Source organism: Eschrichtius robustus, unplaced genomic scaffold (assembly GCF_028021215.1).
Source record: "Eschrichtius robustus isolate mEscRob2 unplaced genomic scaffold, mEscRob2.pri scaffold_657, whole genome shotgun sequence".
Classification (NCBI taxonomy): domain Eukaryota; kingdom Metazoa; phylum Chordata; class Mammalia; order Artiodactyla; family Eschrichtiidae; genus Eschrichtius; species Eschrichtius robustus.
The window spans coordinates 41577-66837 of record NW_027175532.1 but is presented as its reverse complement, the minus strand read 5'-3'; the positions used below and the strand labels follow the sequence as shown (position 1 = coordinate 66837).

The following is a 25261-nucleotide window of genomic DNA, read 5'->3' as shown; positions in this document are numbered from 1 at the left end:
TCGCACACGCCCACACGTGTGAACACACACATACAGCCTCTCACACACAAGCCAACGTAGGTGCCTAACTTCCTGCAGTCGTACTATCAGACATGCAGTCAATTCTCGGTAAGGGATAGAGGTCCTTGGGAAGCAGTTTCAGAGCTCAAGGCCAGGTAAATGTTTGTATGGATCATGTCCTCTGAGGACACCGGTCCACTTAGGAAGCCTCGGTGATTTCTGTCCACTTCTCAGGTGCAGTTGTTGGGAAAGGCTGGCCGTCGGCACAAACAAGAAAACCTTTGTGTGCTCTGATGCTTGGAGGTGCTAAGAAGACCTGGAAAAAGTGTGGCGGGCCCATGTCCCCGATCATGGTCGTGGATAACTCAGGACGGTAGGTATTCAAGCACCACAAGATGTGCCATTAGATATTAGGTTTTCCTCAGATGGGCCCAATGGCTGCAAGAGTGGATTGATTGTTCCTCTTGCTGAGTGGCCTGAGGGCTGTGGATTCTCCAGGCTTTTGAGGTAGCCCAGGCTCATGGCTCCCGTACAGAGCCCCGCACACACCCCGGTTGTGTGCTGCAGCGTCCCAGCATGTGCTTGGATCGATGATGACACGCTTGCATGCATTCCTTGGAAAATCTGAACCAAATGAGAGAGAACACTCTACCGTCTCCTCATCGAAACTGAGGTTCAGCACGTTTGCTCTCTCAGGGGGAGAGGACAGTAAGGAATGAGGGCCAGCGTCCCCCGCCGACATGCATGCAAACACCACCAAGGACTCCAGGATTGGAGGGGCTCCTGTCTGAGGGTTGACCGTGTCTGCACATAAGCTGTGTTATCTGTGAATCCCGGGCCCCTGCTGAATGGCTGTTGAGGGAATGCGAGGGGGCAGGCTCTCCTGCTGGTCTTAAGAGTCGGAGTGTGTGCTGGTCTAGGCCCAGTTAGCTTGCAGTTGGGAGGTGAGTTTTGGCCAGGTTCACGCTTCGTGCATGCCATTTTGGGGGTTGATTCTGGAAGCCAAAATGAGCAAGCGTCCCTGGTTGGTGCCTGGAACCTCAGGCCAGGCCTGTGGCCCTCCCTGTTCTTGCGTTTTTCACGGTGAGGTTCTTGAGTGCATAATGAGGCTGGAGCAATGGGCTGGGCTGAGCTCGTTTGGGCATCGGCGGAAAGGGGCTGATGGATTAGGCCTCGCTGCTGCCCTTGTTGGCTTCTCTACTTTAACTCCCGGCACAGTGTTGATGCCAAGTGGGTCATCGTAGAGCGGGGAGAGGAACGAGTGCTGTATTTCAACCTGCGTGGATCACTGATGGCCCGCACAGGAAGGGAAGGGAAGATGAGGACATGTCCTTTGTGATGTCATGGAATAGGCTATCATAATTGGGTTGCAGGTGCTGGCCTCGGCTTCCCAAGGATGTGTCATGTTCGTGATTGGCTGGCATCAGCTGCCTATGGAGGGGATGGCTTTGGCAGTTGAAGTGGATGAGGTGAGGTAGGTAACCTGTGGAGAGTTGCGATCCCGTTGCCAGAGGAAAGACTCCCAAAGGGTGTCTTGCGAGGGGTGAAGAAGATCGACATGGTGTCGCATCTGTGCCGGCCTCCTTGGAGGATTTTTAGTTATGCGAACATACCCTATGGCCGCTTTGTTCCCTTGTTTGGGAATGTGTAATGCGAAAGGGCTTCTCTCGGGGGGGATGACTCGGCTTGCGAACAGCTAGAAGTGTATCTGGAGCAGTCCGTTGGCAGGACAGAGGTGGGGGCACTGTTGTGACGCCAGGTGCACTGACGTGGACAGCCACTGTGCCCTTTCAAGTTTCCAGGTCCCCTCGTGTGGCAAAGGTTTTCCGTTGAAAGTCTGTCTGTGGTCCTCGGGGACAGTGCCTTTGATCACTGTGAGTTCCTCGGTAGTGTCGCTGTGGCAGTGGAGAATTGCCAGGATGCATGGGGTGGGGTGGGCATCATCCAAGCAGACAGGCTTGCGGCGTGTCTTCCCTGCTGTTCAGTGTCTCTGTGTTCGCATGTTGTCTGTGGCTTCAAGTCGAATCGAGTCGCCCTGCAGGCAGGAGGAGGGCACTTAGGACGAGGCTGTGTAGCGTTTGAGCGTTTCCTCAGTGGTCAGGGCCGTAAACCCTACCAGTTGGATGCTTGCCTATACGTGGCCGGGAAGGTGGCCTAATTTCCTCTGTGGGATTCCAACCTGTGTCATGGTTGCTGAAGCCCCACACTTCCCATTGAGGGCATTCCCACGGGGTCATGGAAAGTGATTTGGTCTAGTTGGCGAGATGAGGCACTTGGGCCGAAGTCTGTTAACCCCTTGAGAATTGCCAGGCTGCATCTTGCCTGTCGGCAACTGCAGGTCGGTGTCAGCCCGCCCATGGGAGGTTACCTTGCTTCCGGGAGCACTGGAAGTGACCCCAAGGACACATCAGATGTGGTGGTAGGTGGCAGGATCTCCAGGTCCACATAGGTGTGGCACCCACGGCCGGGAGGGAGGTCTCGTCCAGGCTTTGTGCTTTGGTCAGAAGGCGTGGCTGTGGGAGAGCGGGAGTCTGTGGCCTATTTCGACAGCCCTGGGGGCCAAAGTTTGCATGCGGCCTCATGAACCTGACAGGGTTCTTTCGCCTTTCAGTTGGGGGTCCAACCTGGGTGCTGTGTATAATCTATGACGTTTACTGTTGGAGGCATCTGCAAAGGGCCACAGGGACACCCAGAGACCAAGACGCGTATTTAGCGGCACACACAGGAATCCACACACGCATCCTCGTGCACAGTCACAGTCACACACGCCCACACGTGTGAATACACACATACAGCGTCTCACACACCGACCAACGTACGTGCGTAAGTTCCTATAGTCGTGCTATGAGACACACAATCAGTTTTCGGTAGGGGATAGTGGTACTTGGGAAGCAGCTTCCAGGCTCACTCCCAGGTTATGTGCTCATAAGGATCATGTTCTCTGAGGACCCTGGTGCAATTCAGAAACCTGCGTGATTTCTGTCCACTTCACAGGTGCAGTTGCAGGGTCAGGCTGGCTGTCGTCAAGGAGAAGAAGACCTTCGCATTGTCTGATGGCTGGATGTGCTAAGGAGAAGTGGAAAAAGTGGGGCGGGTGCAAGTTGCCAAGCATGTCTGTGGATATCTCAGGACGGTAGGCATTCACCCAATGTGCCATTGGATATAAGGTTTTCCACAGATGGGCCCAATGGTTGCAAGAATGGATAGATTGTTGGTCTTGCTGAGTGGCCTGAGGACTGTGGATTCCCCAGGCTGTTGGAGTACTTCCAGGTCATGGCTTTTCTGCAGAGCCGCACAGCGTTCCCTTTTGTGTTCTGCAGCGTCCCAGCATGTGCTTGGATCGATGATGACACCCTTGTATGCATTCCTTGGAAAATCTGAACAAAATGAGTGAGAACGCTCTTCCGTCACCTCATCGAAACTGAGGTCCAGCACCTTTCCTGTCTCGGGGGTATGGGACAGTTAGGAATGAGGGCCAACTTCTCCTGCTGAGAGGCATGCAAACACCACTAAGGGCTCCAGCATTGGAGGGGCTCCTGTCTGAGGGTCGACCATATCTGCCCATAAGCTGGGTCATCTAGGAATCCCCGGTCCCTGCTAAAAGGCCGTTGAGGGAATGCAAGAGGGCAGGCTTTCCTGCTAGTGTTCAGGGTCGGAGTGTGTTCTGGTGTAGACCCAGTAATCTTGCAGCTTGGAGAGGTGATTTTTGGACAGGATCACGCTTTGTGCATGCCCCTTCCGAGGTTGATTATGGAAGCCAAAATGAGCAAGCTTCCTTGGTTGCAGCCTGGAGCCTCAGGCCAGGCCTTTGGCCCTCTCTGCTGTTGTGTTTCGCGCGGTGAGGTTCTTGACTTCCCGGTGTGGCTGGAGCAGTTGGCGGGCGTGTGCTGGAGTTGGGCGATGGCGGAAGGGGGCTGAAGGTTTAGGCCTCAGTGCTGCCCCTGTCAGCTCCTCTGCTGAAGTTGCCAGCACACTGTTGGCGCTAAGTGGAGGTTCGTGGAGTGGGGTGTGGTTCGAGTGAAGCATTTCAACCTGGGTGGTGGCTGCTGGCCTGGAGAGAAAGGGAAGGTATCATGAGGAAAGGTCCTGTGTGATGTCGTGGGATGAGCTGTCACCATTGGGTTGCAGGCGCTGGCCTCGGCTTCCCAAGAATGTGTCTTGTTCGTGATGGGCTGGCATTAGCTGCCTATGGAGCAGATGGCTTTGGTAGTTCAAGTGGGTGAGTTGATGTAGGTAACCTGTGTAGAGTTGTGATCCCGTTGCCCGAGGAATGACATACAAAGGGTGTCTTGTGGGAAGTAGAGAAGATCGACATGGTGAGGCGTCTGTGCCGGCCTCCTTGGGGGTAGTTGAGTTATGCGAATATCCCCTTTGGCCGCTTTGTTCCCTTGTTTGGCAATGTGTAAAGCGAAAGTGTTTCTCCCGTGGGGCAATGACGCGACCGGCCAGTGTAGCACGCAGGCCTTTCGAACAGCCAGAGGTTTATCTGGAGCAATCCATTGGTGGGGCATAGATGGGGGTCCAATTGCCATGCCTGCTGTGCTGCTGTGACCAGCCACCGTTCCCTTTCAGGCTTCCAAGTCCCGTCGCATGGCAGAGGTCTTCCGTTGAAAGTCTGTCTGTGGTCCTCAGGGACCATGCCTTTGATCACTGTGAGTTACTCGCTAGTGTCACTGTGGCAGTGGAGAATTGCCAGGATGCATGGGGTGGGATCAGCATCAAAGAAGGAGACAGGCTTGCGGTCTGTCTTCCCTGGTGTTCAGTGTTCCCGTGTTCTGAAGATGTTTGTGGTTTCCAGTAGGGCCGTGTCGCCCTGTGGGCTGGAGAAGGGCACGTAGGACGCGGCTTTCAAGGGTTTGAGCGTTTCCTTAGGGATCAGGGCCGTGAACATTCAAGATGGGAGCTGCCTGAGACGTGGCTGGGAATGTGGACTAGTTTCCCCCATGGGGATCCAACATGGGTCATGGTGGCTGAAGCCCACCGCTTCCTGTGGAGGGCATTCCCACGGGTCAATGGAAAGTGATTAGGCCTAGTTGGCGAGAAGTGGCACGTGGGCCCACGTTCGTTAGCCCCTTGAGTGGTTTCAGGCTGCATCTTGGGAGTAGACAGCTGCCGGTCGGTGTCGGCCCGACCATGGGAGTTCCCTTGCTTTTGGAAGTGCTGCGAGTGACCCCAAATGCCCATCAGATATACTAGTAGCTGACAGAGTCTCGAGCTGCAGGTAGATGTCACAGCCAAGGCCCAGAGGCAGGTCTCGTCGAGTCTTTGTGTTTTGGTCAGAAGGCGTGGCTGTGGGAGAGCGGGAGTCCGTGGACCCTTTCAACAGCCCCTGGGGGTCAAAGTGTGGCCGCGGCCTCTTGAAGCTGACAGGGTTCTTTCTCCTTTCAGTTGGGGGTCTAACAAGGGTGCTGTGTATAAACTAATTCTTTTACTGTTGGACTCCTCTTCACAGGGCCATAGGGATACACAGAGACCAAGACGCGTTTTCAGCGGCACACAGAGAAACCCACAAGCACGTGCGCAAGCCCAGTCACAGTCGCACACGCCCACACGTGTGAACACACACATACAGCCTCTCACACACCAGCCAACGTAGGTGCCTAACTTCCTGCAGTCGTACTATCAGACATGCAGTCAATTCTCGGTAAGGGATAGAGGTCCTTGGGAAGCAGTTTCAGAGCTCAAGGCCAGGTAAATGTTTGTATGGATCATGTCCTCTGAGGACACCGGTCCACTTAGGAAGCCTCGGTGATTTCTGTCCACTTCTCAGGTGCAGTTGCTGGGAAAGGCTGGCCATCGGCACAAACAAGAAAACCTTTGTGTGCTCTGATGCTTGGAGGTGCTAAGAAGACCTGGAAAAAGTGTGGCGGGCCCATGTCCCCGATCATGGTCGTGGATAACTCAGGACGGTAGGTATTCAAGCACCACAAGATGTGCCATTAGATATTAGGTTTTCCTCAGATGGGCCCAATGGCTGCAAGAGTGGATTGATTGTTCCTCTTGCTGAGTGGCCTGAGGGCTGTGGATTCTCCAGGCTTTTGGGGTAGCCCAGGCTCATGGCTCCCGTACAGAGCCCCGCACACACCCCGGTTGTGTGCTGCAGCGTCCCAGCATGTGCTTGGATCAATGATGACACCCTTGCATGCATTCCTTGGAAAATCTGAACCAAATGAGAGAGAACACTCTACCGTCTCCTCATCGAAACTGAGGTTCAGCACGTTTGCTCTCTCAGGGGGAGAGGACAGTAAGGAATGAGGGCCAGCGTCCCCCGCCGACATGCATGCAAACACCACCAAGGACTCCAGGATTGGAGGGGCTCCTGTCTGAGGGTTGACCGTGTCTGCACATAAGCTGTGTTATCTGTGAATCCCGGGCCCCTGCTGAATGGCTGTTGAGGGAATGCGAGGGGGCAGGCTCTCCTGCTGGTCTTAAGAGTCGGAGTGTGTGCTGGTCTAGGCCCAGTTAGCTTGCAGTTGGGAGGTGAGTTTTGGCCAGGTTCACGCTTCGTGCATGCCATTTTGGGGGTTGATTCTGGAAGCCAAAATGAGCAAGCGTCCCTGGTTGGTGCCTGGAACCTCAGGCCAGGCCTGTGGCCCTCCCTGTTCTTGCGTTTTTCACGGTGAGGTTCTTGAGTGCATAATGAGGCTGGAGCAATGGGCTGGGCTGAGCTCGGTTGGGCATCGGCGGAAAGGGGCTGATGGATTAGGCCTCGCTGCTGCCCTTGTTGGCTTCTCTACTTTAACTCCCGGCACAGTGTTGATGCCAAGTGGGTCATCGTGGAGCGGGGAGAGGAACGAGTGCTGTATTTCAACCTGCGTGGATCACTGATGGCCCGCACAGGAAGAGAAGGGAAGATGAGGACATGTCCTTTGTGATGTCATGGAATAGGCTATCATAATTGGGTTGCAGGTGCTGGCCTCGGCTTCCCAAGGATGTGTCATATTCGTGATTGGCTGGCATCAGCTGCCTATGGAGGGGATGGCTTTGGCAGTTGAAGTGGATGAGGTGAGGTAGGTAACCTGTGGAGAGTTGCGATCCCGTTGCCATAGGAAAGACTCCCAAAGGGTGTCTTGCGAGGGGTGAAGAAGATCGACATGGTGTCGCATCTGTGCCGGCCTCCTTGGAGGATTGTTAGTTATGCGAACATACCCTATGGCCGCTTTGTTCCCTTGTTTGGGAATGTGTAATGCGAAAGGGCTTCTCTCGGGGGGGATGACTCGGCTTGCGAACAGCTAGAGGTGTATCTGGAGCAGTCCGTTGGCGGGACAGAGGTGGGGGCACTGTTGTGACGCCAGGTGCACTGACGTGGACAGCCACTGTGCCCTTTCAAGTTTCCAGGTCCTCTCGTGTGGCAAAGGTTTTCTGTTGAAAGTCTGTCTGTTGTCCTCGGGGACAGTGCCTTTGATCACTGTGAGTTCCTCGGTAGTGTCGCTGTGGCAGTGGGGAATTGCCAGGATGCATGGGGTGGGGTGGGCATCATCCAAGCAGACAGGCTTGCGGTGTGTCTTCCCTGGTGTTCAGTGTCTCCGTGTTCGCATGATGTCTGTGGCTTCAAGTCCAATCGAGTCGCCCTGCAGGCAGGAGGAGGGCACTTAGGACGAGGCTGTGTAGCGTTTGAGCGTTTCCTCAGTGGTCAGGGCCGTAAACCCTACCAGTTGGATGCTTGCCTATACGTGGCCGGGAAGGTGGCCTAATTTCCTCTGTGGGATTCCAACCTGTGTCATGGTTGCTGAAGCCCCACACTTCCCATTGAGGGCATTCCCACGGGGTCATGGAAAGTGATTTGGTCTAGTTGGCGAGATGAGGCACTTGGGCCGAAGTCCGTTAACCCCTTGAGAATTGCCAGGCTGCATCTTGCCTGTCGGCAACTGCAGGTCGGTGTCAGCCCGCCCATGGGAGGTTACCTTGCTTCCGGGAGCACTGGAAGTGACCCCAAGGGCACATCAGATGTGGTGGTAGGTGGCAGGATCTCCAGGTCCACATAGGTGTGGCACCCACGGCCGGGAGGGAGGTCTCGTCCAGGCTTTGTGCTTTGGTCAGAAGGCGTGGCTGTGGGAGAGCGGGAGTCTGTGGCCTATTTCGACAGCCCTGGGGGCCAAAGTTTGCATGCGGCCTCATGAACCTGACAGGGTTCTTTTGCCTTTCAGTTGGGGGTCCAACCTGGGTGCTGTGTATAATCTATGACGTTTACTGTTGGAGGCATCTGCAAAGGGCCACAGGGACACCCAGAGACCAAGACGCGTATTTAGCGGCACACACAGGAATCCACACACGCATCCTCGTGCACAGTCACAGTCACACACGCCCACACGTGTGAATACACACATACAGCGTCTCACACACCGACCAACGTACGTGCGTAAGTTCCTATACTCGTGCTATGAGACACACAATCAGTTTTCTGTAGGGGATAGTGGTACTTGGGAAGCAGCTTCCAGGCTCACTCCCAGGTTATGTGCTCATAAGGATCATGTTCTCTGAGGACCCTGGTGCAATTCAGAAACCTGCGTGATTTCTGTCCACTTCACAGGTGCAGTTGCAGGGTAAGGCTGGCTGTCGGCAAGGAGAAGAAGACCTTCGCATTGTCTGATGACTGGATGTGCTAAGGAGAAGTGGAAAAAGTGGGGCGGGTGCAAGTTGCCAAGCATGTCTGTGGATATCTCAGGACGGTAGGCATTCACCCAATGTGCCATTGGATATAAGGTTTTCCACAGATGGGCCCAATGGTTGCAAGAATGGATTGATTGTTGGTCTTGCTGAGTGGCCTGAGGACTGTGGATTCCCCAGGCTGTTGGAGTACTTCCAGGTCATGACTCCTCTGCAGAGCCCCACATCCTTCCCTTTTGTGTTCTGCAGCGTCCCAGCATGTGCTTGGATCGATGATGACACCCTTGTATGCATTCCTTGGAAAATCTGAACAAAATGAGTGAGAACGCTCTTCCGTCACCTCATCGAAACTGAGGTCCAGCACGTTTCCTGTCTCGGGGGTATGGGACAGTTAGGAATGAGGGCCAACTTCTCCTGCTGAGAGGCATGCAAACACCACTAAGGGCTCCAGCTTTGGAGGGGCTCCTGTCTGAGGGTCGACCATATCTGCCCATAAGCTGGGTCATCTAGGAATCCCCGGTCCCTGCTAAAAGGCCATTGAGGGAATGCAAGAGGGCAGGCTTTCCTGCTAGTGTTCAGGGTCGGAGTGTGTTCTGGTGTAGACCCAGTAAGCTTGCAGCTTGGAGAGGTGATTTTTGGACAGGATCACGCTTTGTGCATGCCCCTTCCGAGGTTGATTATGGAAGCCAAAATGAGCAAGCTTCCTTGGTTGCAGCCTGGAGCCTCAGGCCAGGCCTTTGGCCCTCTCTGCTGTTGTGTTTCGCGCGGTGAGGTTCTTGACTTCCCGGTGTGGCTGGAGCATTTGGCGGGCGTGTGCTGGAGTTGGGCGATGGCGGAAGGGGGCTGAAGGTTTAGGCCTCAGTGCTGCCCCTGTCAGCTCCTCTGCTGAAGTTGCCAGCACACTGTTGGCGCTAAGTGGAGGTTCGTGGAGTGGGGTGTGGTTCGAGTGAAGCATTTCAACCTGGGTGGTGGCTGCTGGCCTGGAGAGAAAGGGAAGGTATCATGAGGAAAGGTCCTGTATGATGTCGTGGGATGAGCTGTCACCATTGGGTTGCAGGCGCTGGCCTCGGCTTCCCAAGAATGTGTCTTGTTCGTGATGGGCTGGCATTAGCTGCCTATGGAGCAGATGGCTTTGGTAGTTCAAGTGGGTGAGTTGATGTAGGTAACCTGTGTAGAGTTGTGATCCCGTTGCCCGAGGAATGACATACAAAGGGTGTCTTGTGGGAAGTAGAGAAGATCGACATGGTGAGGCGTCTGTGCCGGCCTCCTTGGGGGTAGTTGAGTTATGCGAATATCCCCTTTGGCCGCTTTGTTCCCTTGTTTGGCAATGTGTAAAGCGAAAGTGTTTCTCCCGTGGGGCAATGACGCGACCGGCCAGTGTAGCACGCAGGCCTTTCGAACAGCCAGAGGTTTATCTGGAGCAATCCATTGGTGGGGCATAGATGGGGGTCCAATTGCCATGCCTGCTGTGCTGCTGTGACCAGCCACCGTTCCCTTTCAGGCTTCCAAGTCCCGTCGCATGGCAGAGGTCTTCCGTTGAAAGTCTGTCTGTGGTCCTCAGGGACCATGCCTTTGATCACTGTGAGTTACTCGCTAGTGTCACTGTGGCAGTGGAGAATTGCCAGGATGCATGGGGTGGGATCAGCATCAAAGAAGGAGACAGGCTTGCGGTCTGTCTTCCCTGGTGTTCAGTGTTCCCGTGTTCTGAAGATGTTTGTGGTTTCCAGTAGGGCCGTGTCGCCCTGTGGTCTGGAGAAGGGCACGTAGGACGCGGCTTTCAAGGGTTTGAGCGTTTCCTTAGGGATCAGGGCCGTGAACATTCAAGATGGGAGATGCCTGAGACGTGGCTGGGAATGTGGACTAGTTTCCCCCATGGGGATCCAACATGGGTCATGGTGGCTGAAGCCCACCGCTTCCTGTGGAGGGCATACCCACGGGTCAATGGAAAGTGATTAGGCCTAGTTGGCGAGAAGTGGCACGTGGGCCCACGTTCGTTAGCCCCTTGAGTGGTTTCAGGCTGCATCTTGGCAGTAGACAGCTGCCGGTCGGTGTCGGCCCGACCATGGGAGTTCCCTTGCTTTTGGAAGTGCTGCGAGTGACCCCAAATGCCCATCAGATATACTAGTAGCTGACAGAGTCTCGAGCTGCAGGTAGATGTCACAGCCAAGGCCCAGAGGCAGGTCTCGTCGAGTCTTTGTGTTTTGGTCAGAAGGCGTGGCTGTGGGAGAGCGGGAGTCCGTGGACCCTTTCAACAGCCCCTGGGGGTCAAAGTGTGGCCGCGGCCTCTTGAAGCTGACAGGGTTCTTTCTCCTTTCAGTTGGGGGTCTAACAAGGGTGCTGTGTATAAACTAATTCTTTTACTGTTGGACTCCTCTTCACAGGGCCATAGGGATACACAGAGACCAAGACGCGTTTTCAGCGGCACACAGAGAAACCCACAAGCACGTGCGCAAGCCCAGTCACAGTCGCACACGCCCACACGTGTGAACACACACATACAGCCTCTCACACACAAGCCAACGTAGGTGCCTAACTTCCTGCAGTCGTACTATCAGACATGCAGTCAATTCTCGGTAAGGGATAGAGGTCCTTGGGAAGCAGTTTCAGAGCTCAAGGCCAGGTAAATGTTTGTATGGATCATGTCCTCTGAGGACACCGGTCCACTTAGGAAGCCTCGGTGATTTCTGTCCACTTCTCAGGTGCAGTTGTTGGGAAAGGCTGGCCGTCGGCACAAACAAGAAAACCTTTGTGTGCTCTGATGCTTGGAGGTGCTAAGAAGACCTGGAAAAAGTGTGGCGGGCCCATGTCCCCGATCATGGTCGTGGATAACTCAGGACGGTAGGTATTCAAGCACCACAAGATGTGCCATTAGATATTAGGTTTTCCTCAGATGGGCCCAATGGCTGCAAGAGTGGATTGATTGTTCCTCTTGCTGAGTGGCCTGAGGGCTGTGGATTCTCCAGGCTTTTGAGGTAGCCCAGGCTCATGGCTCCCGTACAGAGCCCCGCACACACCCCGGTTGTGTGCTGCAGCGTCCCAGCATGTGCTTGGATCGATGATGACACGCTTGCATGCATTCCTTGGAAAATCTGAACCAAATGAGAGAGAACACTCTACCGTCTCCTCATCGAAACTGAGGTTCAGCACGTTTGCTCTCTCAGGGGGAGAGGACAGTAAGGAATGAGGGCCAGCGTCCCCCGCCGACATGCATGCAAACACCACCAAGGACTCCAGGATTGGAGGGCCTCCTGTCTGAGGGTTGACCGTGTCTGCACATAAGCTGTGTTATCTGTGAATCCCGGGCCCCTGCTGAATGGCTGTTGAGGGAATGCGAGGGGGCAGGCTCTCCTGCTGGTCTTAAGAGTCGGAGTGTGTGCTGGTCTAGGCCCAGTTAGCTTGCAGTTGGGAGGTGAGTTTTGGCCAGGTTCACGCTTCGTGCATGCCATTTTGGGGGTTGATTCTGGAAGCCAAAATGAGCAAGCGTCCCTGGTTGGTGCCTGGAACCTCAGGCCAGGCCTGTGGCCCTCCCTGTTCTTGCGTTTTTCACGGTGAGGTTCTTGAGTGCATAATGAGCCTGGAGCAATGGGCTGGGCTGAGCTCGTTTGGGCATTGGCGGAAAGGGGCTGATGGATTAGGCCTCGCTGCTGCCCTTGTTGGCTTCTCTACTTTAACTCCCGGCACAGTGTTGATGCCAAGTGGGTCATCGTAGAGCGGGGAGAGGAACGAGTGCTGTATTTCAACCTGCGTGGATCACTGATGGCCCGCACAGGAAGGGAAGGGAAGATGAGGACATGTCCTTTGTGATGTCATGAAATAGGCTATCATAATTGGGTTGCAGGTGCTGGCCTCGGCTTCCCAAGGATGTGTCATGTTCGTGATTGGCTGGCATCAGCTGCCTATGGAGGGGATGGCTTTGGCAGTTGAAGTGGATGAGGTGAGGTAGGTAACCTGTGGAGAGTTGCGATCCCGTTGCCAGAGGAAAGACTCCCAAAGGGTGTCTTGCGAGGGGTGAAGAAGATCGACATGGTGTCGCATCTGTGCCGGCCTCCTTGGAGGATTTTTAGTTATGCGAACATACCCTATGGCCGCTTTGTTCCCTTGTTTGGGAATGTGTAATGCGAAAGGGCTTCTCTCGGGGGGGATGACTCGGCTTGCGAACAGCTAGAGGTGTATCTGGAGCAGTCCGTTGGCGGGACAGAGGTGGGGGCACTGTTGTGACGCCAGGTGCACTGACGTGGACAGCCACCGTGCCCTTTCAAGTTTCCAGGTCCCCTCGTGTGGCAAAGGTTTTCCGTTGAAAGTCTGTCTGTGGTCCTCGGGGACAGTGCCTTTGATCACTGTGAGTTCCTCGGTAGTGTCGCTGTGGCAGTGGAGAATTGCCAGGATGCATGGGGTGGGGTGGGCATCATCCAAGCAGACAGGCTTGCGGTGTGTCTTCCCTGCTGTTCAGTGTCTCTGTGTTCGCATGTTGTCTGTGGCTTCAAGTCGAATCGAGTCGCCCTGCAGGCAGGAGGAGGGCACTTAGGACGAGGCTGTGTAGCGTTTGAGCGTTTCCTCAGTGGTCAGGGCCGTAAACCCTACCAGTTGGATGCTTGCCTATACGTGGCCGGGAAGGTGGCCTAATTTCCTCTGTGGGATTCCAACCTGTGTCATGGTTGCTGAAGCCCCACACTTCCCATTGAGGGCATTCCCACGGGGTCATGGAAAGTGATTTGGTCTAGTTGGCGAGATGAGGCACTTGGGCCGAAGTCTGTTAACCCCTTGAGAATTGCCAGGCTGCATCTTGCCTGTCGGCAACTGCAGGTCGGTGTCAGCCCGCCCATGGGAGGTTACCTTGCTTCCGGGAGCACTGGAAGTGACCCCAAGGACACATCAGATGTGGTGGTAGGTGGCAGGATCTCCAGGTCCACATAGGTGTGGCACCCACGGCCGGGAGGGAGGTCTCGTCCAGGCTTTGTGCTTTGGTCAGAAGGCGTGGCTGTGGGAGAGCGGGAGTCTGTGGCCTATTTCGACAGCCCTGGGGGCCAAAGTTTGCATGCGGCCTCATGAACCTGACAGGGTTCTTTCGCCTTTCAGTTGGGGGTCCAACCTGGGTGCTGTGTATAATCTATGACGTTTACTGTTGGAGGCATCTGCAAAGGGCCACAGGGACACCCAGAGACCAAGACGCGTATTTAGCGGCACACACAGGAATCCACACACGCATCCTCGTGCACAGTCACAGTCACACACGCCCACACGTGTGAATACACACATACAGCGTCTCACACACCGACCAACGTACGTGCGTAAGTTCCTATAGTCGTGCTATGAGACACACAATCAGTTTTCGGTAGGGGATAGTGGTACTTGGGAAGCAGCTTCCAGGCTCACTCCCAGGTTATGTGCTCATAAGGATCATGTTCTCTGAGGACCCTGGTGCAATTCAGAAACCTGCGTGATTTCTGTCCACTTCACAGGTGCAGTTGCAGGGTCAGGCTGGCTGTCGTCAAGGAGAAGAAGACCTTCGCATTGTCTGATGACTGGATGTGCTAAGGAGAACTGGAAAAAGTGGGGCGGGTGCAAGTTGCCAAGCATGTCTGTGGATATCTCAGGACGGTAGGCATTCACCCAATGTGCCATTGGATATAAGGTTTTCCACAGATGGGCCCAATGGTTGCAAGAATGGATTGATTGTTGGTCTTGCTGAGTGGCCTGAGGACTGTGGATTCCCCAGGCTGTTGGAGTACTTCCAGGTCATGGCTTTTCTGCAGAGCCGCACAGCGTTCCCTTTTGTGTTCTGCAGCGTCCCAGCATGTGCTTGGATCGATGATGACACCCTTGTATGCATTCCTTGGAAAATCTGAACAAAATGAGTGAGAACGCTCTTCCGTCACCTCATCGAAACTGAGGTCCAGCACCTTTCCTGTCTCGGGGGTATGGGACAGTTAGGAATGAGGGCCAACTTCTCCTGCTGAGAGGCATGCAAACACCACTAAGGGCTCCAGCATTGGAGGGGCTCCTGTCTGAGGGTCGACCATATCTGCCCATAAGCTGGGTCATCTAGGAATCCCCGGTCCCTGCTAAAAGGCCCTTGAGGGAATGCAAGAGGGCAGGCTTTCCTGCTAGTGTTCAGGGTCGGAGTGTGTTCTGGTGTAGACCCAGTAATCTTGCAGCTTGGAGAGGTGATTTTTGGACAGGATCACGCTTTGTGCATGCCCCTTCCGAGGTTGATTATGGAAGCCAAAATGAGCAAGCTTCCTTGGTTGCAGCCTGGAGCCTCAGGCCAGGCCTTTGGCCCTCTCTGCTGTTGTGTTTCGCGCGGTGAGGTTCTTGACTTCCCGGTGTGGCTGGAGCAGTTGGCGGGCGTGTGCTGGAGTTGGGCGATGGCGGAAGGGGGCTGAAGGTTTAGGCCTCAGTGCTGCCCCTGTCAGCTCCTCTGCTGAAGTTGCCAGCACACTGTTGGCGCTAAGTGGAGGTTCGTGGAGTGGGGTGTGGTTCGAGTGAAGCATTTCAACCTGGGTGGTGGCTGCTGGCCTGGAGAGAAAGGGAAGGTATCATGAGGAAAGGTCCTGTGTGATGTCGTGGGATGAGCTGTCACCATTGGGTTGCAGGCGCTGGCCTCGGCTTCCCAAGAATGTGTCTTGTTCGTGATGGGCTGGCATTAGCTGCCTATGGAGCAGATGGCTTTGGTAGTTCAAGTGGGTGAGTTGATGTAGGTAACCTGTGTAGAGTTGTGATCCCGTTGCCCGAGGAATGACATACAAAGGGTGTCTTGTGGGAAGTAGAGAAGATCGACATGGTGAGGCGTCTGTGCCGGCCTCCTTGGGGGTAGTTGAGTTATGCGAATATCCCCTTTGGCCGCTTTGTTCCCTTGTTTGGCAATGTGTAAAGCGAAAGTGTTTCTCCCGTGGGGCAATGACGCGACCGGCCAGTGTAGCATGCAGGCCTTTCGAACAGCCAGAGGTTTATCTGGAGCAATCCATTGGTGGGGCATAGATGGGGGTCCAATTGCCATGCCTGCTGTGCTGCTGTGACCAGCCACCGTTCCCTTTCAGGCTTCCAAGTCCCGTCGCATGGCAGAGGTCTTCCGTTGAAAGTCTGTCTGTGGTCCTCAGGGACCATGCCTTTGATCACTGTGAGTTACTCGCTAGTGTCACTGTGGCAGTGGAGAATTGCCAGGATGCATGGGGTGGGATCAGCATCAAAGAAGGAGACAGGCTTGCGGTCTGTCTTCCCTGGTGTTCAGTGTTCCCGTGTTCTGAAGATGTTTGTGGTTTCCAGTAGGGCCGTGTCGCCCTGTGGGCTGGAGAAGGGCACGTAGGACGCGGCTTTCAAGGGTTTGAGCGTTTCCTTAGGGATCAGGGCCGTGAACATTCAAGATGGGAGCTTCCTGAGACGTGGCTGGGAATGTGGACTAGTTTCCGCCGTGGGGATCCGACATGGGTCATGGTGGCTGAAGCCCACCGCTTCCTGTGGAGGGCATACCCACGGGTCAATGGAAAGTGATTAGGCCTAGTTGGCGAGAAGTGGCACGTGGGCCCACGTTCGTTAGCCCCTTGAGTGGTTTCAGGCTGCATCTTGGCAGTAGACAGCTGCCGGTCGGTGTCGGCCCGACCATGGGAGTTCCCTTGCTTTTGGAAGTGCTGCGAGTGACCCCAAATGCCCATCAGATATACTAGTAGCTGACAGAGTCTCGAGCTGCAGGTAGATGTCACAGCCAAGGCCCAGAGGCAGGTCTCGTCGAGTCTTTGTGTTTTGGTCAGAAGGCGTGGCTGTGGGAGAGCGGGAGTCCGTGGACCCTTTCAACAGCCCCTGGGGGTCAAAGTGTGGCCGCGGCCTCTTGAAGCTGACAGGGTTCTTTCTCCTTTCAGTTGGGGGTCTAACAAGGGTGCTGTGTATAAACTAATTCTTTTACTGTTGGACTCCTCTTCACAGGGCCATAGGGATACACAGAGACCAAGACGCGTTTTCAGCGGCACACAGAGAAACCCACAAGCACGTGCGCAAGCCCAGTCACAGTCGCACACGCCCACACGTGTGAACACACACATACAGCCTCTCACACACAAGCCAACGTAGGTGCCTAACTTCCTGCAGTCGTACTATCAGACATGCAGTCAATTCTCGGTAAGGGATAGAGGTCCTTGGGAAGCAGTTTCAGAGCTCAAGGCCAGGTAAATGTTTGTATGGATCATGTCCTCTGAGGACACCGGTCCACTTAGGAAGCCTCGGTGATTTCTGTCCACTTCTCAGGTGCAGTTGTTGGGAAAGGCTGGCCGTCGGCACAAACAAGAAAACCTTTGTGTGCTCTGATGCTTGGAGGTGCTAAGAAGACCTGGAAAAAGTGTGGCGGGCCCATGTCCCCGATCATGGTCGTGGATAACTCAGGACGGTAGGTATTCAAGCACCACAAGATGTGCCATTAGATATTAGGTTTTCCTCAGATGGGCCCAATGGCTGCAAGAGTGGATTGATTGTTCCTCTTGCTGAGTGGCCTGAGGGCTGTGGATTCTCCAGGCTTTTGAGGTAGCCCAGGCTCATGGCTCCCGTACAGAGCCCCGCACACACCCCGGTTGTGTGCTGCAGCGTCCCAGCATGTGCTTGGATCGATGATGACACGCTTGCATGCATTCCTTGGAAAATCTGAACCAAATGAGAGAGAACACTCTACCGTCTCCTCATCGAAACTGAGGTTCAGCACGTTTGCTCTCTCAGGGGGAGAGGACAGTAAGGAATGAGGGCCAGCGTCCCCCGCCGACATGCATGCAAACACCACCAAGGACTCCAGGATTGGAGGGCCTCCTGTCTGAGGGTTGACCGTGTCTGCACATAAGCTGTGTTATCTGTGAATCCCGGGCCCCTGCTGAATGGCTGTTGAGGGAATGCGAGGGGGCAGGCTCTCCTGCTGGTCTTAAGAGTCGGAGTGTGTGCTGGTCTAGGCCCAGTTAGCTTGCAGTTGGGAGGTGAGTTTTGGCCAGGTTCACGCTTCGTGCATGCCATTTTGGGGGTTGATTCTGGAAGCCAAAATGAGCAAGCGTCCCTGGTTGGTGCCTGGAACCTCAGGCCAGGCCTGTGGCCCTCCCTGTTCTTGCGTTTTTCACGGTGAGGTTCTTGAGTGCATAATGAGGCTGGAGCAATGGGCTGGGCTGAGCTCGTTTGGGCATTGGCGGAAAGGGGCTGATGGATTAGGCCTCGCTGCTGCCCTTGTTGGCTTCTCTACTTTAACTCCCGGCACAGTGTTGATGCCAAGTGGGTCATCGTAGAGCGGGGAGAGGAACGAGTGCTGTATTTCAACCTGCGTGGATCACTGATGGCCCGCACAGGAAGGGAAGGGAAGATGAGGACATGTCCTTTGTGATGTCATGAAATAGGCTATCATAATTGGGTTGCAGGTGCTGGCCTCGGCTTCCCAAGGATGTGTCATGTTCGTGATTGGCTGGCATCAGCTGCCTATGGAGGGGATGGCTTTGGCAGTTGAAGTGGATGAGGTGAGGTAGGTAACCTGTGGAGAGTTGCGATCCCGTTGCCAGAGGAAAGACTCCCAAAGGGTGTCTTGCGAGGGGTGAAGAAGATCGACATGGTGTCGCATCTGTGCCGGCCTCCTTGGAGGATTTTTAGTTATGCGAACATACCCTATGGCCGCTTTGTTCCCTTGTTTGGGAATGTGTAATGCGAAAGGGCTTCTCTCGGGGGGGATGACTCGGCTTGCGAACAGCTAGAGGTGTATCTGGAGCAGTCCGTTGGCGGGACAGAGGTGGGGGCACTGTTGTGACGCCAGGTGCACTGACGTGGACAGCCACCGTGCCCTTTCAAGTTTCCAGGTCCCCTCGTGTGGCAAAGGTTTTCCGTTGAAAGTCTGTCTGTGGTCCTCGGGGACAGTGCCTTTGATCACTGTGAGTTCCTCGGTAGTGTCGCTGTGGCAGTGGAGAATTGCCAGGATGCATGGGGTGGGGTGGGCATCATCCAAGCAGACAGGCTTGCGGCGTGTCTTCCCTGCTGTTCAGTGTCTCTGTGTTCGCATGTTGTCTGTGGCTTCAAGTCGAATCGAGTCGCCCTGCAGGCAGGAGGAGGGCACTTAGGACGAGGCTGTGTAGCGTTTGAGCGTTTCCTCAGTGGTCAGGGCCGTAAACCCTACCAGTTGGATGCTTGCCTATACGTGGCCGGGAAGGTGGCCTAATTTCCTCTGTGGGATTCCAACCTGTGTCATGGTTGCTGAAGCCCCACACTTCCCATTGAGGGCATTCCCACGGGGTCATGGAAAGTGATTTGGTCTACTTGGCGAGATGAGGCACTTGGGCCGAAGTCTGTTAACCCCTTGAGAATTGCCAGGCTGCATCTTGCCTGTCGGCAACTGCAGGTCGGTGTCAGCCCGCCCATGGGAGGTTACCTTGCTTCCGGGAGCACTGGAAGTGACCCCAAGGACACATCAGATGTGGTGGTAGGTGGCAGGATCTCCAGGTCCACATAGGTGTGGCACCCACGGCCGGGAGGGAGGTCTCGTCCAGGCTTTGTGCTTTGGTCAGAAGGCGTGGCTGTGGGAGAGCGGGAGTCTGTGGCCTATTTCGACAGCCCTGGGGGCCAAAGTTTGCATGCGGCCTCATGAACCTGACAGGGTTCTTTCGCCTTTCAGTTGGGGGTCCAACCTGGGTGCTGTGTATAATCTATGACGTTTACTGTTGGAGGCATCTGCAAAGGGCCACAGGGACACCCAGAGACCAAGACGCGTATTTAGCGGCACACACAGGAATCCACACACGCATCCTCGTGCACAGTCACAGTCACACACGCCCACACGTGTGAATACACACATACAGCGTCTCACACACCGACCAACGTACGTGCGTAAGTTCCTATAGTCGTGCTATGAGACACACAATCAGTTTTCGGTAGGGGATAGTGGTACTTGGGAAGCAGCTTCCAGGCTCACTCCCAGGTTATGTGCTCATAAGGATCATGTTCTCTGAGGACCCTGGTGCAATTCAGAAACCTGCGTGATTTCTGTCCACTTCACAGGTGCAGTTGCAGGGTCAGGCTGGCTGTCGTCAAGGAGAAGAAGACCTTCGCATTGTCTGATGACTGGATGTGCTAAGGAGAACTGGAAAAAGTGGGGCGGGTGCAAGTTGCCAAGCATGTCTGTGGATATCTCAGGACGGTAGGCATTCACCCAATGTGCCATTGGATATAAGGTTTTCCACAGATGGGCCCAATGGTTGCAAGAATGGATTGATTGTTGGTCTTGCTGAGTGGCCTGAGGACTGTGGATTCCCCAGGCTGTTGGAGTACTTCCAGGTCATGGCTTTTCTGCAGAGCCGCACAGCGTTCCCTTTTGTGTTCTGCAGCGTCCCAGCATGTGCTTGGATCGATGATGACACCCTTGTATGCATTCCTTGGAAAATCTGAACAAAATGAGTGAGAACGCTCTTCCGTCACCTCATCGAAACTGAGGTCCAGCACCTTTCCTGTCTCGGGGGTATGGGACAGTTAGGAATGAGGGCCAACTTCTCCTGCTGAGAGGCATGCAAACACCACTAAGGGCTCCAGCATTGGAGGGGCTCCTGTCTGAGGGTCGACCATATCTGCCCATAAGCTGGGTCATCTAGGAATCCCCGGTCCCTGCTAAAAGGCCGTTGAGGGAATGCAAGAGGGCAGGCTTTCCTGCTAGTGTTCAGGGTCGGAGTGTGTTCTGGTGTAGACCCAGTAATCTTGCAGCTTGGAGAGGTGATTTTTGGACAGGATCACGCTTTGTGCATGCCCCTTCCGAGGTTGATTATGGAAGCCAAAATGAGCAAGCTTCCTTGGTTGCAGCCTGGAGCCTCAGGCCAGGCCTTTGGCCCTCTCTGCTGTTGTGTTTCGCGCGGTGAGGTTCTTGACTTCCCGGTGTGGCTGGAGCAGTTGGCGGGCGTGTGCTGGAGTTGGGCGATGGCGGAAGGGGGCTGAAGGTTTAGGCCTCAGTGCTGCCCCTGTCAGCTCCTCTGCTGAAGTTGCCAGCACACTGTTGGCGCTAAGTGGAGGTTCGTGGAGTGGGGTGTGGTTCGAGTGAAGCATTTCAACCTGGGTGGTGGCTGCTGGCCTGGAGAGAAAGGGAAGGTATCATGAGGAAAGGTCCTGTGTGATGTCGTGGGATGAGCTGTCACCATTGGGTTGCAGGCGCTGGCCTCGGCTTCCCAAGAATGTGTCTTGTTCGTGATGGGCTGGCATTAGCTGCCTATGGAGCAGATGGCTTTGGTAGTTCAAGTGGGTGAGTTGATGTAGGTAACCTGTGTAGAGTTGTGATCCCGTTGCCCGAGGAATGACATACAAAGGGTGTCTTGTGGGAAGTAGAGAAGATCGACATGGTGAGGCGTCTGTGCCGGCCTCCTTGGGGGTAGTTGAGTTATGCGAATATCCCCTTTGGCCGCTTTGTTCCCTTGTTTGGCAATGTGTAAAGCGAAAGTGTTTCTCCCGTGGGGCAATGACGCGACCGGCCAGTGTAGCATGCAGGCCTTTCGAACAGCCAGAGGTTTATCTGGAGCAATCCATTGGTGGGGCATAGATGGGGGTCCAATTGCCATGCCTGCTGTGCTGCTGTGACCAGCCACCGTTCCCTTTCAGGCTTCCAAGTCCCGTCGCATGGCAGAGGTCTTCCGTTGAAAGTCTGTCTGTGGTCCTCAGGGACCATGCCTTTGATCACTGTGAGTTACTCGCTAGTGTCACTGTGGCAGTGGAGAATTGCCAGGATGCATGGGGTGGGATCAGCATCAAAGAAGGAGACAGGCTTGCGGTCTGTCTTCCCTGGTGTTCAGTGTTCCCGTGTTCTGAAGATGTTTGTGGTTTCCAGTAGGGCCGTGTCGCCCTGTGGGCTGGAGAAGGGCACGTAGGACGCGGCTTTCAAGGGTTTGAGCGTTTCCTTAGGGATCAGGGCCGTGAACATTCAAGATGGGAGCTTCCTGAGACGTGGCTGGGAATGTGGACTAGTTTCCGCCGTGGGGATCCGACATGGGTCATGGTGGCTGAAGCCCACCGCTTCCTGTGGAGGGCATACCCACGGGTCAATGGAAAGTGATTAGGCCTAGTTGGCGAGAAGTGGCACGTGGGCCCACGTTCGTTAGCCCCTTGAGTGGTTTCAGGCTGCATCTTGGCAGTAGACAGCTGCCGGTCGGTGTCGGCCCGACCATGGGAGTTCCCTTGCTTTTGGAAGTGCTGCGAGTGACCCCAAATGCCCATCAGATATACTAGTAGCTGACAGAGTCTCGAGCTGCAGGTAGATGTCACAGCCAAGGCCCAGAGGCAGGTCTCGTCGAGTCTTTGTGTTTTGGTCAGAAGGCGTGGCTGTGGGAGAGCGGGAGTCCGTGGACCCTTTCAACAGCCCCTGGGGGTCAAAGTGTGGCCGCGGCCTCTTGAAGCTGACAGGGTTCTTTCTCCTTTCAGTTGGGGGTCTAACAAGGGTGCTGTGTATAAACTAATTCTTTTACTGTTGGACTCCTCTTCACAGGGCCATAGGGATACACAGAGACCAAGACGCGTTTTCAGCGGCACACAGAGAAACCCACAAGCACGTGCGCAAGCCCAGTCACAGTCGCACACGCCCACACGTGTGAACACACACATACAGCCTCTCACACACCAGCCAACGTAGGTGCCTAACTTCCTGCAGTCGTACTATCAGACATGCAGTCAATTCTCGGTAAGGGATAGAGGTCCTTGGGAAGCAGTTTCAGAGCTCAAGGCCAGGTAAATGTTTGTATGGATCATGTCCTCTGAGGACACCGGTCCACTTAGGAAGCCTCGGTGATTTCTGTCCACTTCTCAGGTGCAGTTGCTGGGAAAGGCTGGCCATCGGCACAAACAAGAAAACCTTTGTGTGCTCTGATGCTTGGAGGTGCTAAGAAGACCTGGAAAAAGTGTGGCGGGCCCATGTCCCCGATCATGATCGTGGATAACTCAGGACGGTAGGTATTCAAGCACCACAAGATGTGCCATTAGATATTAGGTTTTCCTCAGATGGGCCCAATGGCTGCAAGAGTGGATTGATTGTTCCTCTTGCTGAGTGGCCTGAGGGCTGTGGATTCTCCAGGCTTTTGGGGTAGCCCAGGCTCATGGCTCCCGTACAGAGCCCCGCACACACCCCGGTTGTGTGCTGCAGCGTCCCAGCATGTGCTTGGATCGATGATGACACCCTTGCATGCATTCCTTGGAAAATCTGAACCAAATGAGAGAGAACACTCTACCGTCTCCTCATCGAAACTGAGGTTCAGCACGTTTGCTCTCTCAGGGGGAGAGGACAGTAAGGAATGAGGGCCAGCGTCCCCCGCCGACATGCATGCAAACACCACCAAGGACTCCAGGATTGGAGGGGCTCCTGTCTGAGGGTTGACCGTGTCTGCACATAAGCTGTGTTATCTGTGAATCCCTGGCCCCTGCTGAATGGCTGTTGAGGGAATGCGAGGGGGCAGGCTCTCCTGCTGGTCTTAAGAGTCGGAGTGTGTGCTGGTCTAGGCCCAGTTAGCTTGCAGTTGGGAGGTGAGTTTTGGCCAGGTTCACGCTTCGTGCATGCCATTTTGGGGGTTGATTCTGGAAGCCAAAATGAGCAAGCGTCCCTGGTTGGTGCCTGGAACCTCAGGCCAGGCCTGTGGCCCTCCCTGTTCTTGCGTTTTTCACGGTGAGGTTCTTGAGTGCATAATGAGGCTGGAGCAATGGGCTGGGCTGAGCTCGTTTGGGCATCGGCGGAAAGGGGCTGATGGATTAGGCCTCGCTGCTGCCCTTGTTGGCTTCTCTACTTTAACTCCCGGCACAGTGTTGATGCCAAGTGGGTCATCGTGGAGCGGGGAGAGGAACGAGTGCTGTATTTCAACCTGCGTGGATCACTGATGGCCCGCACAGGAAGAGAAGGGAAGATGAGGACATGTCCTTTGTGATGTCATGGAATAGGCTATCATAATTGGGTTGCAGGTGCTGGCCTCGGCTTCCCAAGGATGTGTCATATTCGTGATTGGCTGGCATCAGCTGCCTATGGAGGGGATGGCTTTGGCAGTTGAAGTGGATGAGGTGAGGTAGGTAACCTGTGGAGAGTTGCGATCCCGTTGCCATAGGAAAGACTCCCAAAGGGTGTCTTGCGAGGGGTGAAGAAGATCGACATGGTGTCGCATCTGTGCCGGCCTCCTTGGAGGATTGTTAGTTATGCGAACATACCCTATGGCCGCTTTGTTCCCTTGTTTGGGAATGTGTAATGCGAAAGGGCTTCTCTCGGGGGGGATGACTCGGCTTGCGAACAGCTAGAGGTGTATCTGGAGCAGTCCGTTGGCGGGACAGAGGTGGGGGCACTGTTGTGACGCCAGGTGCACTGACGTGGACAGCCACTGTGCCCTTTCAAGTTTCCAGGTCCTCTCGTGTGGCAAAGGTTTTCTGTTGAAAGTCTGTCTGTTGTCCTCGGGGACAGTGCCTTTGATCACTGTGAGTTCCTCGGTAGTGTCGCTGTGGCAGTGGGGAATTGCCAGGATGCATGGGGTGGGGTGGGCATCATCCAAGCAGACAGGCTTGCGGTGTGTCTTCCCTGGTGTTCAGTGTCTCCGTGTTCGCATGATGTCTGTGGCTTCAAGTCCAATCGAGTCGCCCTGCAGGCAGGAGGAGGGCACTTAGGACGAGGCTGTGTAGCGTTTGAGCGTTTCCTCAGTGGTCAGGGCCGTAAACCCTACCAGTTGGATGCTTGCCTATACGTGGCCGGGAAGGTGGCCTAATTTCCTCTGTGGGATTCCAACCTGTGTCATGGTTGCTGAAGCCCCACACTTCCCATTGAGGGCATTCCCACGGGGTCATGGAAAGTTATTTGGTCTAGTTGGCGAGATGAGGCACTTGGGCCGAAGTCCGTTAACCCCTTGAGAATTGCCAGGCTGCATCTTGCCTGTCGGCAACTGCAGGTCGGTGTCAGCCCGCCCATGGGAGGTTACCTTGCTTCCGGGAGCACTGGAAGTGACCCCAAGGGCACATCAAATGTGGTGGTAGGTGGCAGGATCTCCAGGTCCACATAGGTGTGGCACCCACGGCCGGGAGGGAGGTCTCGTCCAGGCTTTGTGCTTTGGTCAGAAGGCGTGGCTGTGGGAGAGCGGGAGTCTGTGGCCTATTTCGACAGCCCTGGGGGCCAAAGTTTGCATGCGGCCTCATGAACCTGACAGGGTTCTTTTGCCTTTCAGTTGGGGGTCCAACCTGGGTGCTGTGTATAATCTATGACGTTTACTGTTGGAGGCATCTGCAAAGGGCCACAGGGACACCCAGAGACCAAGACGCGTATTTAGCGGCACACACAGGAATCCACACACGCATCCTCGTGCACAGTCACAGTCACACACGCCCACACGTGTGAATACACACATACAGCGTCTCACACACCGACCAACGTACGTGCGTAAGTTCCTATACTCGTGCTATGAGACACACAATCAGTTTTCTGTAGGGGATAGTGGTACTTGGGAAGCAGCTTCCAGGCTCACTCCCAGGTTATGTGCTCATAAGGATCATGTTCTCTGAGGACCCTGGTGCAATTCAGAAACCTGCGTGATTTCTGTCCACTTCACAGGTGCAGTTGCAGGGTAAGGCTGGCTGTCGGCAAGGAGAAGAAGACCTTCGCATTGTCTGATGACTGGATGTGCTAAGGAGAAGTGGAAAAAGTGGGGCGGGTGCAAGTTGCCAAGCATGTCTG

At 54.8% G+C, this 25261-nt stretch overlaps 9 non-coding genes across 9 annotated transcripts; all 9 read left to right on the top strand.

Annotated features, from left to right (window-relative positions):
• Nucleotides 1-584: 584 nt before the first annotated feature.
• LOC137758074 (small nucleolar RNA SNORD116) lies at nucleotides 585-677 on the top strand. The gene has a single exon (XR_011072746.1). It is a non-coding gene; the product is annotated as a small nucleolar RNA SNORD116 (small nucleolar RNA).
• A 2660-nt stretch (nucleotides 678-3337) lies between these two features.
• On the top strand, nucleotides 3338-3430 carry LOC137758026 (small nucleolar RNA SNORD116). Its single transcript, XR_011072701.1, has one exon. It is a non-coding gene; the product is annotated as a small nucleolar RNA SNORD116 (small nucleolar RNA).
• Nucleotides 3431-6120: 2690 nt separating this feature from the next.
• On the top strand, nucleotides 6121-6213 carry LOC137758069 (small nucleolar RNA SNORD116). Its single transcript, XR_011072741.1, has one exon. It is a non-coding gene; the product is annotated as a small nucleolar RNA SNORD116 (small nucleolar RNA).
• A 2660-nt stretch (nucleotides 6214-8873) lies between these two features.
• Nucleotides 8874-8966, top strand: LOC137758025 (small nucleolar RNA SNORD116). Its single transcript, XR_011072700.1, has one exon. It is a non-coding gene; the product is annotated as a small nucleolar RNA SNORD116 (small nucleolar RNA).
• Nucleotides 8967-11656: 2690 nt separating this feature from the next.
• On the top strand, nucleotides 11657-11749 carry LOC137758073 (small nucleolar RNA SNORD116). The gene has a single exon (XR_011072745.1). It is a non-coding gene; the product is annotated as a small nucleolar RNA SNORD116 (small nucleolar RNA).
• Nucleotides 11750-14409: 2660 nt separating this feature from the next.
• LOC137758024 (small nucleolar RNA SNORD116) lies at nucleotides 14410-14502 on the top strand. The gene has a single exon (XR_011072699.1). It is a non-coding gene; the product is annotated as a small nucleolar RNA SNORD116 (small nucleolar RNA).
• A 2690-nt stretch (nucleotides 14503-17192) lies between these two features.
• LOC137758072 (small nucleolar RNA SNORD116) lies at nucleotides 17193-17285 on the top strand. Its single transcript, XR_011072744.1, has one exon. It is a non-coding gene; the product is annotated as a small nucleolar RNA SNORD116 (small nucleolar RNA).
• A 2660-nt stretch (nucleotides 17286-19945) lies between these two features.
• On the top strand, nucleotides 19946-20038 carry LOC137758070 (small nucleolar RNA SNORD116). The gene has a single exon (XR_011072742.1). It is a non-coding gene; the product is annotated as a small nucleolar RNA SNORD116 (small nucleolar RNA).
• Nucleotides 20039-22728: 2690 nt separating this feature from the next.
• LOC137758064 (small nucleolar RNA SNORD116) lies at nucleotides 22729-22821 on the top strand. The gene has a single exon (XR_011072737.1). It is a non-coding gene; the product is annotated as a small nucleolar RNA SNORD116 (small nucleolar RNA).
• Nucleotides 22822-25261: the final 2440 nt, after the last annotated feature.